The sequence below is a fragment of the Sturnira hondurensis genome, unplaced genomic scaffold (genome assembly GCF_014824575.4).
Source record: "Sturnira hondurensis isolate 20B ecotype Veracruz unplaced genomic scaffold, ASM1482457v3 Scaffold0021765, whole genome shotgun sequence".
NCBI classification, from domain to species: Eukaryota; Metazoa; Chordata; class Mammalia; order Chiroptera; family Phyllostomidae; genus Sturnira; species Sturnira hondurensis.
Genome location: NW_028094396.1, coordinates 1,734,222 through 1,749,637, shown reverse-complemented (window position 1 = coordinate 1,749,637; position 15,416 = coordinate 1,734,222). Strand labels below are relative to the sequence as shown.

Sequence of the window (15,416 nt, the reverse complement as noted above, 5' to 3'; positions counted from 1 at the left end):
CTTTCTTTATAGATTAGCTATTACAGTCTACATTCAGGCTGAAGACCCTTTAAACTCTCCAACTTTAGTGCTAACCTCTTATTCTTCCTCCAGGTCTGTATTTTCTGTTTCTCACCAGAAAGCATAGCCAACTCTAAATGATCTTACATCGGAAAATTATCCCCAGTTGTTCGATACCATCAATGCCACCTTCAATACCATCTCTTCGATCCTTGAGCTGACTTCCTTAAAATCACTTTCATTTCTCTTAACCTCTGCCTTACTCGGATATAATGTATGTGTCCTAAACATTCTGTCCTGAGAAAACTTTTCAACTGCTAGTGCCAAATTTTAAATACTGTAGTGGTAAACTATGTTGGAAAGTTGCCAAGAGGACCCCAGCCCATGCAACTTAGTTAGATGGGCATTGTCTTTCAAACTGAAAGGTCACTGGTTCAATTCCCTATCAGGGCACATACCTGGGTTGTGGGTTTAGTCCCTGGTGAGGGGGCCTACAGAAGGTAACCATTTGATATTTCTCTCCCTTCCTCCCTCCCCCTGTCTCTAGGTTAATAGTAATGATAATAATAATAATAATAATTTATTATAAATAAATAAATAAACAAACAAATAAATAAATGGAAAGAAAGTTTCCAAGAGAAGAGATTTTAAAAGTTCTAATCACAAGAAAAAAATTGTAACACTATATGGTGTCAGATGTTAACTACACTTTTGTAGTTATCACATTTTGTAATATATACAGATATCAAATCATTATGTTATACATCTGAAACTAATGTGATCTTATGTGTCAGTTATACCTCAATAATAAAAATCAAACAGAAAAGAGGTATATTGGCAAATGGTATAACATTGATTTTTCTCAATTAGTGTCTCAATTTGATCACTATAAACTTTAACTGGTCAACCCAACTATGGAGTGTTGTCCAGCAAGAAATCTCCAGCATGAAACTTCGCAGATCACTTTAGATACATTCGCTCAGTAATGGTATCTTCTCTATACATTGTACAAATCTTTTTTTGCATTCTGGTTGCGTTTTTATGTTTCTTGAAATAATAAAGCATACTATGCCAAAAATATTGCATATTTTCTCCCATCTTCAATGTTAAACTGGCTATACAAAAATTTGCCACTATTGATATGTTTTTTAAAATGCACTCTGATATGACAGTTGTCACAATACAATTTAACAAAATTGTTTTGAATGAAGTTAAAGACAACTAAGCGATTCTACAGCCATCATACAGGAAAAACTAAAACTTTTTGGCCAACCCAATATACATGTATATGTTGTGAGGAAATGGAATTTTCTCCTTTAGAACAGAAGCTTAAGGGTTGACATTGGGAAGAGAAAGTTCTTTCTCCATGGTCTTCAAAGTGTAGACCCAATCTATAGTAATTGTATTTCTGCTCAATGTAAGGACATTTTGAGAACTTGAGCCTCTGCCAATAAGGTGGGGTACAGCCATTGAGGATCTCTGTCTCACCAACTTTCATTCTCATTTCTGCCTGGAGGAGGACTTTAGCAAAAAGGGTGTTTGCCTTCTAATATAAGAATTTTTTTTCTTTTTCTTTTCCCATGTCCCCCTATTCACAATGCAGACCAGGCAAAGGGCTTGGGCTGAGATGCATATAGGATGCATTTACTCTGCCTCCTCTTTCTGTGCAGTCAGTGTTAGAGCACAGGCTGTGGTAAGCACTGGGAGCCCCTGCTGTAAGAATCTTAAGGAAACAACTTGCTAAGCTTCAAGCACATGCATACAACACCTCTGCTGAATAACCCTAGACTAGGTAGGTGCAAGCACAGGCCACTGTTGACCTTAAACAAATAAACAGGTATTTCTCCAACAAAATGGGTTTATTCGAAACAAAGAATTGGGGTTCCAGCCAAGATGGAGGCATAGGTGTAAACACTGTACCTCCTTGCACAACCAAATTTAAGGACAACAAAGATTTAGAAACAAAAACACAGCCAAAACAGACAGAAAATTGAACAACAACGAACCGTTCATCCAGACCAGTAAGAGGGGTAGAGTCGGTGGCCAGAGGAGAGGGGTCATGGCAGGAAAAAGCAGTGGCTGCCAGACCAACCCAGGTGTGCAGGCAGTGATTGGCAGATCCCAGGCTTGAAGTGGCAATGGGCAGACCCAGTGAGGGCTCAAGGCGGCTGGCCGACTGCGGTCACACATTCACGCACAGATAAACCAGACAAAAGACAAACAGTGAGACAGACTATGCAACATGGGCCCCCAGAGATGGGAATTAAAGCCTAAAAGCACCAACTGAAAAAACTTTCTATGGTTGAGGTGCTGGGAGAGGCTCTAAGCCTCACAGAAGAGTTCATGGGAGAGACCCACAAGGTCCTAGAATGTACACAAGGCCACCCACACGGGAACCAGCACCAGAAGGGCCCAATTTGCTTGTGGGAAGCAGCAGAGGGGACCGATATCCGAGAGAGTGGGGAACAAGCGCCATTACTCCCTCTCTGACCCTGCCCCCACATACAGCATCACAACCCAGCAACGTGGGTTGCCCTGCCCTGGTGAACACCTAAGCTTCCCTCCCCCCGCCCCCGCCAATATGTAGCAGGTGCGAACAGAACAAACATTATGGCTTAAGCAGAAAAACAGCTCAATGCTCCAGAGCCAATACTTCTAAGCAACAAAGAAATAGCCAACCTATCAGACGCACAGTTCAAAACACTTGTAATCAGGATGCTCACAGAACTGGTAGACTTTAGTCACAGGCTACACTAAGTGAAATGAAAGAAAATGCACAGAGAACCAGTAGTAATGGAAAAAAAACAGGGACTCAAATCAATGGAGTGAGCCAGAAGGAAGAAAGAAACAACCAAACAGAAAAGAATGAAGAAACAAGAATTCGAAAAAATGAGGAGAGGCTTAGGAACCTCCAGGACATCTTTAAACATTCCAACATCCAACTTATAGGATAGGGGCACCAGAAGGGGAAGAAGAACAGCAACAATTGGAAAACTTATTTGAACAAATAATAAAGGAGAACTTCTCCAATCTGGCAAAGGACATAGACTTCCAGGAAATCCAGGAAGCTCAGAGAGTCCCAAAGAAGTTGGACCCAAGGAGGCACACACCAAGGCACATCGTAATTACATTAGCCAAGATTAAAATGAAGGAGAGAATCCTAGAAGTAGCAAGAGATAAGGAGACAGTCACCTACAAAGGAGTTCCCCTCAGGCTGTCAGCGGATTTCTCAAAAGAGACCTTACAGGCAAGAAGGGGCTGGAAAGAAGGATTCCAAGTCATGAAATCCAAAGACCTACAGCCAAGATTGCTTTATCCAGCAAAGCTTTCATTTAGAATGGAAGGACAGATAAAGTGCTTCTCAGATAAGGTCAAGTTCAAGGAGTTCATCATCACCAAGCCCTTATTATATGAAACCTTAAAGGGACTTATCTAAGAAAAAGAAGATAAAAAATAGGAACAGTGAAAGCACAGCAAACTCACAGTTATTGACAACCACACCTAAAACAAAGGCAAACTAAGTGGACAGCTAGATCAGGAGCGGAACCATAGAAATGGAGATCACATGGAGGGTTAGCAACAGGGGAGTGGGACAAGAAGCGGGGAGAAGGTACAGAGAATAAGTAGGATAAACAGTAGGTAGAAAATAGACAGGGGGAGGGCAAGAATATTGTGGGAAATGTAGAAGCTAAAGAACTTGTGACACATTTACATGAACTAAAGAAGGGGAATGGAAGGGAGAGGGTGTGCAGGGTGGAGGGGAATGAAGGGGGGAGATGAGACAACTGTAATGGCACAATCAATAAAATATATTTTTTAAAAACACAAAGAATTGCAATTTGGAGCATGCAGTCTGTTAAACCACGTTCAAGTCTCAAGAAACAAAGGAGAAGAAACTCTTTCATAGAAAAGAAGTCATTAATATTATTCTAAACAAAGAGTCCTTCCTGTTGAGCTTCGTGATTGGTGTAGAGGATGAGAGCTCCCCCTTCTGGCCACCCAGCTTTATTTTAAATGAGTTTTCTGTCGATTTTTCCACTATCCGTTTTGGATCTTTTTGAAATCTGCCTTTTGGACCCAGGAACATAAAATCTGAAGGCCAGTGATAATAAAAAGTTTATAACCCTTCTCTAAGCCAACCAGAGACCTGACCTTACAATATTGCCTTCAATAGTAATGTATTACTTTGGTGTGGTTAATACTTTCATTTTTCAGCTTGGAGAACTCCAGTTTCAGACTATAATTTGGAGATAAATATATATTCCTTCTAATTGAGGTGGTCAGTACCAGCAAGTCACAGGCTTATTATTATTTTTTTTACTAATTTTAACTATATTTTATTGATTATGCAATTAAAGTCATCCCATTTTTTCCTGCCCTTTATCCTGTACCCTCCCTCCCAATAGCATACCCCCCCAACTTTGTTCATGTCCATGGGTCCTACATATAAATTATTTATATGCGTCTACACTTCCTATACTATCCTTAACCTCCCCCTGTCTATTTTGTGCCTACCAGTTATGTTTCTTATTCCCTGTACCTTTTCCCCAATTCTCCTTCTCTAAAAAGTAAGTATTCAATTTCTTGCTCTGGCTCTTCTCCTTCTGGCATCCCTATGATTTGGATATTTGAGCACTCAAAGTTGTCTCATAAGTTCCTAAGCCTCTCCCTATTTGGGGGGATTCTTGTTTCTTCATTCTGTTCCATTGGATGTCTACTTCTTCCTTTTGTTCCAATTGTTGATTTGAGTACCGCTTACCTGCCCATCACGGTTGGTCCACTGTACATTTTGCTTTCTTTCACTTTGAGTAACCTTCATTTCTTCCTTCATTTTGTGGCTGAGCTGATGTAGTTCTGTGAGCATTCCAATTATCAGTATTTTGAACTCTGCATCAGATAGGTTATCTATCTCCTCATCACTTAGCATTCTCTGGAGTTTATTAAAATATATATTTTATTAATTATGGTATTACAGTTGTCCGATTTTGTCTCCCCTTTTTTTCCCCTCCACCTTGAACACCCTCCCCCACCATCATTCCCCTAACTTAGTTTATATGCATGGGTCATACATATAAGTTCTTTGGCTTCTCCATTTCCCATACTATTTTTTAATATATATTTTATTGATTATACCATTACAGTTGTTCTATTCCCCCCCTTCATTCCCCTCCACCTGCATACTCCCTCCCCTACCATTCTCCCCCCTTAGTTTATAACCACGTGTCTCAAGTTCTTTAGATTCTATATTTACCCCACTATTCTTGCCCTCCCCCTATCTATTTTCTACCTACTGTCTATGCTATTTTCTGTGCCTTCTCCCCCCTTCTCCCCCTCCCACTCCCCTGTTGCTAACCCTCCATGCATTCTTCATTTCTATGGTTCCACTCCTGATCTAGCTGTCCTCTTGGTTTGCTTTTGTTTTAGGTGTGGTTGTTAATAGATGTGAGTTTGCTGTCCTTTCACTGTTAATATTTTTCATCTTCTTTTTCTTAGATAAGTCCCTNTAATGAGAATTCAAAAAAAATGTGGAGAGGCTTAGGAACCTCCAGGACATCTTTAAATGCTCCAACATCCAAATTATAGGGGTACCAGAAGGGGAAGAGGAATAGCCACAAGTGGAAAACTTATTTGAACAAATAATAAAGGAGAACTTCGCCAATCTGGCAAAGGAAATAGACTTCCAGGAAGTCCAAGAAGCTCATAGATTCCCAAAGAAGTTGGACCCAAGAAGGAATGCACCAAGATGCATCATAATTACATTAGCCAAGATGGAAACGAAGGAGAGAATCCTAGAAGCAGCAAGAGATAAGGGGACAGTCACCTACAAAGGAGTTCCCATCAGCAGATTTCTCAAAAGAGACCTTACAGGCAAGAAGGAGCTAGAAAGAAGTATTCCAAGTCATGAAATCCAAAGACCTACAGCCTAGATTGCTCTATCTAGCAAAGCTTTCATTTAGAATGGAAGGACAGATAAAGTGCTTCTCACATAAGGTCAAATTCAATGAGTTCATCATCACCAAGCCCTTATTATATGACATGTTAAAGGGACTTATCTAAGAAAAGGAAGATGAAAAATATAAACAGTGAAAGGACAGCAAACTCACAGTTATTAACAACCACACCTAAAACAAAAGCAAACCAAGAGGACAGCTAGATCAGGAGTGGAACCATAGAAATGAAGATCACATGTAGGGTTAGCAACAGGGGAGTGGGAGGAGGAGAAGGGGGGAGAAGGTACAGAAAATAGCATAGACAGTAGGTAGAAAATAGGGGGGAGGGCAAGAATAGTGGGGGAAATATAGAATCTAAAGAACTTGAGACACGTGGTTATAAACTAAAGGGGGGAAATGGTGGGGGGTGTGCAGGGTGGAGGGGAATGAAGGGGGGAATAGAACAACTGTAATGGTATAATCAATAAAATATATTAAAAATATAAATAAATAAATAAATAAATGATAGCTTTGCTGGATAGAGTAATCTTGGATGTAGGTCTTTGCTTTTCATGACGTCAAATACTTCATTCCAGCCCTTTCTTGCCTGTAGGTTTATTTTGAGAAATCAGCTGACAGTCTTATGGGAACTTCTTTGTAGGTAACTATCTCCTTTTCTCTTGTTTTTAAGATTCTCTCCTTATCTTTAACCTTGGGTAGGTACTTATGATGTGCCTTGATGTGTGTTTCCTTGGGTCCAACTTTTTTGAGACTCTCAGAGCTTCCTGGACTTCCTGGAAGCCTATTTCCTTTTCCAGATTAGGGAAGTTATTTTTCATTATGTTTTTAAATAAGTTTTCAGTTTCTTCCTCTTCCTCTTCTCCTTCTGGTATCCATGTTTTTTTTAAATATATTTGATTGATTATGCTATTACAGTTGTCCCATTTCCCCCCTTCATTCCCCTCTACCCTGCACACCCTCTCTCACCCACACCCCCCCCCCACTTTAGTTCATGTCCATGTGTCACAAGTTTTTTTTTAATTTTTATTTATCTTTAGAGGGGAAGGGAAGGAGAGAGGGAGAAAACATCAGTGCATGGTTGCCTCTCATGGGTCCCCCACCTGAAAGCGGCCTGCAACCCAGGCATGTGCCCTGATCAGGAATTGAACCATGATCCTCTGGTTCACAGGCCTGTACTCAATCTACTGAGCTATACCAGCCAGGGCACAAGTTCTTTAGCTTCTATATTTCCCATACTATTCCTGTCCTCTTCCTGCCTATTTTCTACCTACCATCCATGCTACTTATTCTCTGTACCCTTTCTCTCTCTCTCGTCCTCCAACTCCCCTGTTGCTAACCCTCCACGTGATCTCCATTTCTATGGTTCTATTCTTGTTCTAGTTTTTTCTTAGTTTGTTTTTGTTTTAAGTGTGGTTGTTAGTAATTGTGTTTGCTAGCATTTTATTGTACATGTTCCTTATTTTACTTTTCTAAGTCTCTTTAACATTTCATAAAATAAGGGCCTGTAATGATAAACTTCTTTAACTTGACCTTATCTGAGAAGCACTTTATCTGCCCTTCCATTCTAAATGATAGCTTTGCTGGATAGAGCAATCTTGGATGTAGGTCCTTGCATTTCATGAATTGGAGTACTTCTTTCCAGCCTCTTCTTGCTTATAAGGTCTCTTTTGGGAAATCAGCTGATAGTCTGATGGGAACTCCTTTGTAGGTAACTGCCTCCTTATCTCTTGCTGCTTCTAGAATTCTCTCCTTCATTTTAATATTGGGTAATGCAATTGTGATGTGTCTTGGTGTGTTCTTCCTTGGGTCCACCTTCTTTGGGACTCTCTGAGCTTCCTAGACTTCCTGGAAGTCTATTTCCTTTGCAGATTGGGGAAGTTCTCCTTTATTATTTGTTCAAATAAGTTTTCCACTTGTTGCTGTTCCTCTTTTCCTTCTGGTACCCCTACAATTCAGATGTTGGAATGTTTAAAGATGTCCTGGAGGTTCCTAAGCCTCTCCTCATTTTTTTGAATTCTTGTTTCTTCATTCTTTTCTGATTGGTTGTTTCTTTCTTCCTTCTGGTCCACTCCATTTATTTGAGTCCCAGTTTCCTTCTCATCACTGTTGATTTCATGTACATTTTTCTTTATTTCAGTTAGCTTAGCCTTCATTTTTTCATGTAATTTGCAACTGAATTCAACCAATTCTGTGAGCATCCTGATTACCAGTGTTATGAACTGTGCATCTGAGAAGTTGGCTATCTCTTCGTTGCTTAGTTGTATTTATTTCCAGAGCTTTGATTTGTTTTTTCATTTGGGCCATATTTTGTTGTTGTTTTTTTTGCCTTGATATGCCTGTTACATAGTGAGGGGTGGAGCCTTAGTTGTTCACCAGGGCAGGGCAACCCACATTGCTGCATTGTGATCCTGAATGTGGAGCTGGGGTTCAAGAGGGAACAGTGCCACTTGCTCCACTCTCTGCCAATTTTCAACTACTTACCCCACTAACCACAATCAAATTGGGCCCTTCTGGTTCTAACTCCCAGGTAAAGGGTTTGTATACTCCCAGGTGGGTTTGTGTACATTCTAGGACCCTGTGGGTCTCTCCACCAAACTTTCCTGTGAGGCTGGGAGTCTCTCCTGCTGTAACCTCATCCCCCACAGGTGTTTCAATCAGTGGTATGAGGGTTTATTTCTCTGCACTGGGGTGCTGGGGTGTGTGGTCCTTCCCATGCCCCCTTTGTTTTACCTGGTTTATCTGTGCATGAATGTGGGACTCTCCGGTCTGTCAGCAACTGCCTTGCTGGCAAGCTGCCGCCTTGCATGCCCTGTACTGCAATCTGCTGCCTCACTGGGCCCACCAGCCTCTGCTTTGTGAACCCTGGTCTGCTAGCCTGTGCCTTGCTGTGAGTCCTCACCACCCTGGCTGCCTGACTCCACCCCTCCCACTGGCCTGGATGAATGTTTCTTCTTTAACTCCTTGGTTGTTGGACTTCCATACAGTTCAATTTTCTGTCAGTTCTGGTTGTTTTTTATTGTTAAATTTTTGTTGTCCTTCTTTTGGTTGTGCAAAGAGGCACAGTGTGTCTCCCTATGCCTCCATCTTGGCCAGAAGTCTTAGCAGCTTATCTTTTAAATGACCCTTCTGACTCCCAGTGAAGGTAGAGGCATAGGTAAACACGGTTGGCCTCCTTGCACAACCACAATCAAAATTACCACTAAACTACAGAACAACCATCATTAGAATGATCACAAATTGAGCTGAATGGAAGTCCTACAACAATGTAATTAAGAAGGTACATCAAGACGGGGAGGAAGGATGGAGATACAGAACAGCCTGATACCATACCCACGTGTACCTGGAGGGATATCTCAGGAGCAAAGGATCCCAGCCCCACACCAGGCTTCTCAGGCCAGGATTTCAGGGCAAGAAAGAGAAGTTGCCATAGCTTCTGACTGTAAAACCCAGTGGGGATTAAGGCTGTGGAAGGCAGAATCTGTTGGACTCCCTGGCAGTTCCTCTTCAAGGACCCATGCACAGACTTATTCAGACCTGTTGGGAAACACCCTGCCTTGTTTCAGGAGCTATAACCCCCCATGGCTAAGGCTGAGTGAGCAACCTTTGGACAAAGTTTATCTTCCTAGCAGGAGCGCTGCTTCTGCTCCTTTTCCCATAACTGGCCTCCAATGCTTGATCAATTAGCCAATGATAGGTCAGATTCCCTAAGGGGGGAACCTCCTAAGACAGGCATGATCATGTAGAGTCCTCAGGGAAGGACTTGGGGAGCTATGGAGAAAGGGGGTGATGGACCCTCATCCCTCAGCTTTGACAAAGCCCGAGTCCTCAGTCTGTCTGCGAGAAGTCTCCAAGAATTCTTTGGCTATCTGTCTCCTCTGCCTCACTTAAGCCTGAAAACAATGACTGGGGGTGGTGCAGCCCTGTGCTGGGGATGGCAGGCTCCCTGGGCAATTAGGCCTGAGAAAGGATATGTGAAATCCTGTGAAGCCTGCTTTGCTAAGAATGCTCTTAGTTAAATGATAAAGGCCTGGGAAGAAAATGAGTTTGTTTTCCCAAAGTTTTGTAGCCTTTTAGCTGATAGATTCTGACTTAGAAGAAGCCCTGATAGCTCTTTGTATGCTATCTACTGTTTACTACCTGACAATGATTAATAAGTTGTACCTGAACTCCTGTGCAAACAACAACAACAACAACAAAAAACAATAAAAGCCTGTCTAGGCAAGGGTCGGGGCGCACTCTCCCCTTGAGAGGGTGTCCAGACCATTCTGAGGCACTCCCCATTTGAGGGAGTAGCCATGCCATTCCTTTTCCTCCACAGGACTTGGTAGTCCATGTTAATTTGACTTGATTTTCCATTTATAATGCCACAGGCTCTTCAGGCCAGTGCATGCATCACAGACCCACTCCCTCTGAGTTGCATTGTGGGTGCAGAAGATTGAAAGGCATCAGAGACATGGGAGTGGGAACTGAATTGTCTGGCATCAGGGAAATATCTGTGGGACAGCTTTCTCCCACAGAAGTGTTGGTAGAGGCCCCTATTTCTTTCCTGATCCTCCTGCACAGTCATAGAGCTGATAGGTGGGTACAATATCTGAGACTCCATCAACCTGGCTAACACTGTTTGCCCCACTCTACTGACTCTCTGAGATGCTGCCTTACCCAACTATTAGGCCTACCCAAGCTGTTTCCTTTGTCTCTTCTACACAAATGATTTGTCTCAGCCCATGCTTCATATTTTCCTAAATTCTTTTAAAAAAAAAGCAGATCTGGCCTTAGTGAGGCCTGTACCAATTACTAAGTTGCCTGAGGCACATGACTAATAGCAGCTGGCCTTGGTTCACAGCCTGGCCCTGCATGTGTACCTCCATGCCAAGCACAAGTAGCCACCATCTGCAGATCATTTTGTAGCTTATGCTGTGTGGCCATGGACAGAACACAAGTGGTGGCTGACCTAGGACATGCCAACAGCAATCAAGGATCAACTAAAACAGGAAGGTGCACAAAGGTCACACACAAGGCATATCTCAAATGCCCAGTGTGAATAATACAGGAGGCTGTGCCACTACACTCTACAGTATACCTACTACATTAGGAGACATAGTAGCTCTACTTAATACATAGAAACAAACTCGAGGTGGGGGGGGGATGTAAAAATGAGGAGACAAAGAAACATGGCCCAAATGAAAGAACAGGACAAAACTCCAGCAAAAAAACTAAACAAAATGGAAACAAGCAAGCTACTAGATGCAGAATTCGAAACCTTGTGATAAAGATACTCAGGGAACTCAGTGGGTACTTCAATAGCATAAAATGATGTAATCAGAAGTAAAGGAGACAGTAATTGAAATAAAGAATAATTCGGAGGGAATCAGCAACAGAGTGGATGAAGCCAAGAATCAAATCAATGTATTAGAACATAAGGAAGGAAAAGACATCCAATCGGTACAGCAAGAAGAAAAAAGAATCCAAAAAATTGAGGCTAGTGTAAGAAGCCTCTAGGACAACTTCAAACATTACAACATTTGTATCAGAAGAAGAGAAAAAGCAAGAAATTGGAAACTAATCTGAAAAAAATAATAAAATAAAACTTTCCTAATTTGGTGAAGAAAATAGACATGCAAGTCCAGGAAACACAAACAGTCCCAAACAAGATGAACTCAAACAGGTCAACACCAAGATACATCATAACTAAAATGCCAAAGGTTAAAAATGAAGGGAAAATCTTAAACACAGCAAGAGGAAAGCAGATAACTACAATGGAGTTCCCGTTAGACTCTCAGCTGATTTCTCAAAGGAAACTTGCAGACTAGAAGCGATTGGAAAGATATATTCAAAGTGATGAGAAGCAAGGACCTACAACCAGGAAAGATTACTCTATCCAGCAAAGCTATTGTTTAGAATGGAAGGACAGGCAAAGAGCTTCCCAGACAAGAAAGAGCTAAAGGAGTTCATCACCACCAAACCAGTACTTTATGAAATGTTAAAGGGTCTTCTTGAAGAAGAAGAACAAATATATAAACAATAAAATGGCAACAAATACATGTCTATCAACAATTGAATCTAAAAAACCCCCCAAATATAAAAACAAGCATAACAGTAAAAGAATCATAGATACAAAGAGCATTTTGATGGTTGCCAGATGGGAGGAGGTTCAAAGGGTGAGCAAAAGGAGTGAAGGAATTGAGGAGGGCAAATATGTAGTTACAGAGTAGTTATGGGGATCTAAAGTACGATGTAGGAATTAAAGTAGCTAAAGGACACATATGCATGACCCACGTACATGGAAAACAGTGTGAGGATTCCCTGAAGGAGTTGGGGCAAGGTGCTCAGTGGAAGGGGGCAAAGGGGGAACATTGGGACAACTGTAATAGTATAATCAGTAAAATATATATTTTTTAAATGGTTCTTCTGCTTTTAATAATGTGAGTCTCAGCTCCTGGCTTTTCCCAGGTTACACCTGGAGGAGATGACAAGACCAGAATAAGCAGAAACAAACAAGCTGTGAGCATTTTCATAGGTCTCATTCATCCTCACTAGAGTGTTAGTTCAACAGGGCAGAGATTTCTGTCTGTTTAGTTCATTGATATGACCTCAAGCCAAGAACATTTCCTGGTACATGGTAAGTGCTCAATAAATATTTATCTCATTTTTTTAAATTTTAAAATTACTTTTTCATTTTTAACACTTTTATTTATTTTTAAACATTTATATTGTTGTTCAAATACACTTTTCTGCCTTTCCCCTACACAACTCTCCACCACCCTAGCCCTCCCTACCTCCTTTCCCTGTTTCCAACCCCCATTGTTATTGTCCGTGTGTCCTTTATAATTGTTCCTGTAAGCCCTTCACCCTTTTCCCCTATAATCCCCTCCTGTCACCCCTCTGGTCATTGTCAGCCTTTTCTTAGTTTTAATGTCTTTGGTTATATTTTTCTTCTTTGTTTGTTTTGTTAATTAGGTTCCTGTTAGAGGTGAGATCGTGTGATATTTTTCTTTCACAGCCTGGCTTATTTCTCTTAGCATAATGCTCTCTAGTTCTATCCATGCTCTCGCAAAGGGTAGGAGCTCCTTCCTTTTTTTTTTTTTTTTTTTTTTTTCTGCTGCGTAGAATTCCATTGTGTAATGTACCATGTAATGTACTATAAAAAATTGTAATTAAAAAATCTATGGTACATTACACATTTCTTGTAATGTACCATAGATTTTTTATTACAATTTTTTATACTCCATTCCAATTCCATTGTAATGTACCATAGATTTTTTATTACAATTTTTTATTGTTTTTCAAGTACAGTCTTCTGCCTTTTCCCCCTAACCCGCCCCACCACCCCAGCCCTCCCTGCCTCCCTCCCCCATTTCCTACTCCCCCTTGTTGTTGTCCATATGTCCTTTATAATTGTTCCTGTAAACCTTCACCCTTTCCTTCCTTTATCCCATCCCCTCTCCCTTCTGATGACTGTCAGCCTGTCCTCAATTTCAATGTCTTTGGATGGAACTGGAAAGCATTATGCAAAGTGAAATAAGCCAGGTGATGGAAGACAAATACCAAATTGTCTCACCATGAACAGGAACCTAATCAACAAAATGAACAAGCAAGCAAAGTATAGTCAGTAAATAGTTCTTCAATGTTTGAAGAGAAAGGAGCAAATCACCTGTTTTTGTTTGGAAAAGGCAGGCTTCTGGCCAAGATGAAGGTGTAGGTAGATACACTTTGCTTCTTTGTACAACCAAAAGAAGAATTATAACCAGAACTCCGAGAAAATCAAACTGTATGGAAGTCCGATAACCAAGGAGTTAAAAAAGAAACATTCATCCAGACTGGTAAGAGGAGTGGAGACAGGCAATCAGGGCAGAGAGGACACATGGGAAGGCAGCATCTGGACCAGGAGGGCAACGCAGTGGCTGGCAGACCATATGGTCCCATATTTTGTATGCAGATAAAACTGGGAGGAACAACTGGGGTGCAAGACAGACCATGTAACCCAGGTTTCCAGTATGAGGAAATAAAGCCTCAAAACCTCTGGGTGTAAAAACCTGTGAGTGTTGTGGCAGTAGGAGAAACTCCCAGTCTCATGGGAGAGTCCATTGGTGGGGCCATGGGGTCCTAGAATGTGCACAAGCTCACCCACCTGGGAATTAGCATCTGAAGGGAACAATCACTTGTGGAAAGCTGGGGAAGTGACTGAAAGTGGGGCAAGAGCTGAGCAAGTAACATTGTTCCCTCTCTGACTCCTCCCCCACATATAGTACCAAAACACAGTGAAGAGGGTTGCCCCATCCTGGCGAATACCTATGGCTCCACCCCTTACAATGTAACAGGTGCAATAAGACAGAGAAATATGGCCCAAATGAAAGAACAGATCAAAGCTCCAGAAAAAGAACTAAGCAATGAGGAGATAGCCAACCTATCAGATGTAGAGTTTAAAAACACTGGTATTCAGGATGGTCAGAGAAATGATTGAGTACAGTTACAAGATTAAAGAAGAAGTGAAGGCTATACAAAGTGAAATAAATAAAAATATACAGGGAACCAACAACAAAGTGAAGGAAACTGGAACTCAAATCAGTGATTTGGAACAGAAAGAAGAAATAAACATTCAAATGGAACAGGATGAAGAAAAAAGAATTATAAAATTGAGGAGAGGCTGAGGAACCTCTAGGAAAACTTTAAACATTCCAACATCTGAATCATAGGGGTGCCAGAAGGAGAAGAACAACAGCAAGAAATTGAAAACTTATTTGAACAAATAGTGAAAGAAAACTTCCCCGATCTGGAGAAGGAACTAGACATGCAAATCTGGAAAGCCCAGAGAGCCCCAAAAAGTTGGACCCAAGGAATCATACATCAAGGCACATCATAATTACATTACTCAAGATTAAAGATAAGGAGAGAGGACTTCCGCCAAGATGGAGGCATAGGTGGAAACACTGTGCCTTCTCCCACAACCACATTTGAATACAACAAAGGTTTGGTAAACAAAGATGAAGCCAAAGAACAGAAAATTGAACTATACAGAAGTCCGACAACAACGAACCGTTCAACTGGACCAGTAAGAGGGGCAGAGCCAGCAGTGGAGCGGGAACAGGCAAGAAAGATCCCCCCACCCCAGGCACCCAAGCACCCAGGCAGCCCCGCGTTGGGTGGACCCAGTGAAGGCTCAGGGCGGTGGGCTGGCTGTGGTAACAGATTTGTTCGTAGATAAACCAATAGCAGAGTGAGCAGTGAGATGGACTGCGGAGGCCTCAGCAGCAAACCCAGTGGTGGCAGGCTGACCATGGTCGCACACTCACATGCAATGGGACAGACCATGAGGGCCCTGGTGGCAGCTGCAGCGGGCGGCAGCGGGAGGCAGCAGAGAGGGTCGCCATTGCTTTCCTTTGACCCCGCCCCCATGTACAGCATCACAACCCAGCGACTGAGTTGCCCCACCCTGGTGAACACCTAGGGCTCTGCTCCTCATACGTA

General features: G+C 41.8%; 1 non-coding gene across 1 annotated transcript; it reads right to left on the bottom strand.

Moving 5' to 3' along the window:
* Window positions 1–1,578: 1,578 nt before the first annotated feature.
* Window positions 1,579–1,710, bottom strand: LOC118978321 (small nucleolar RNA SNORA51). The gene has a single exon (XR_005064689.1). It is a non-coding gene; the product is annotated as a small nucleolar RNA SNORA51 (small nucleolar RNA).
* Between the last annotated feature and the right edge of the window lie 13,706 nt (window positions 1,711–15,416).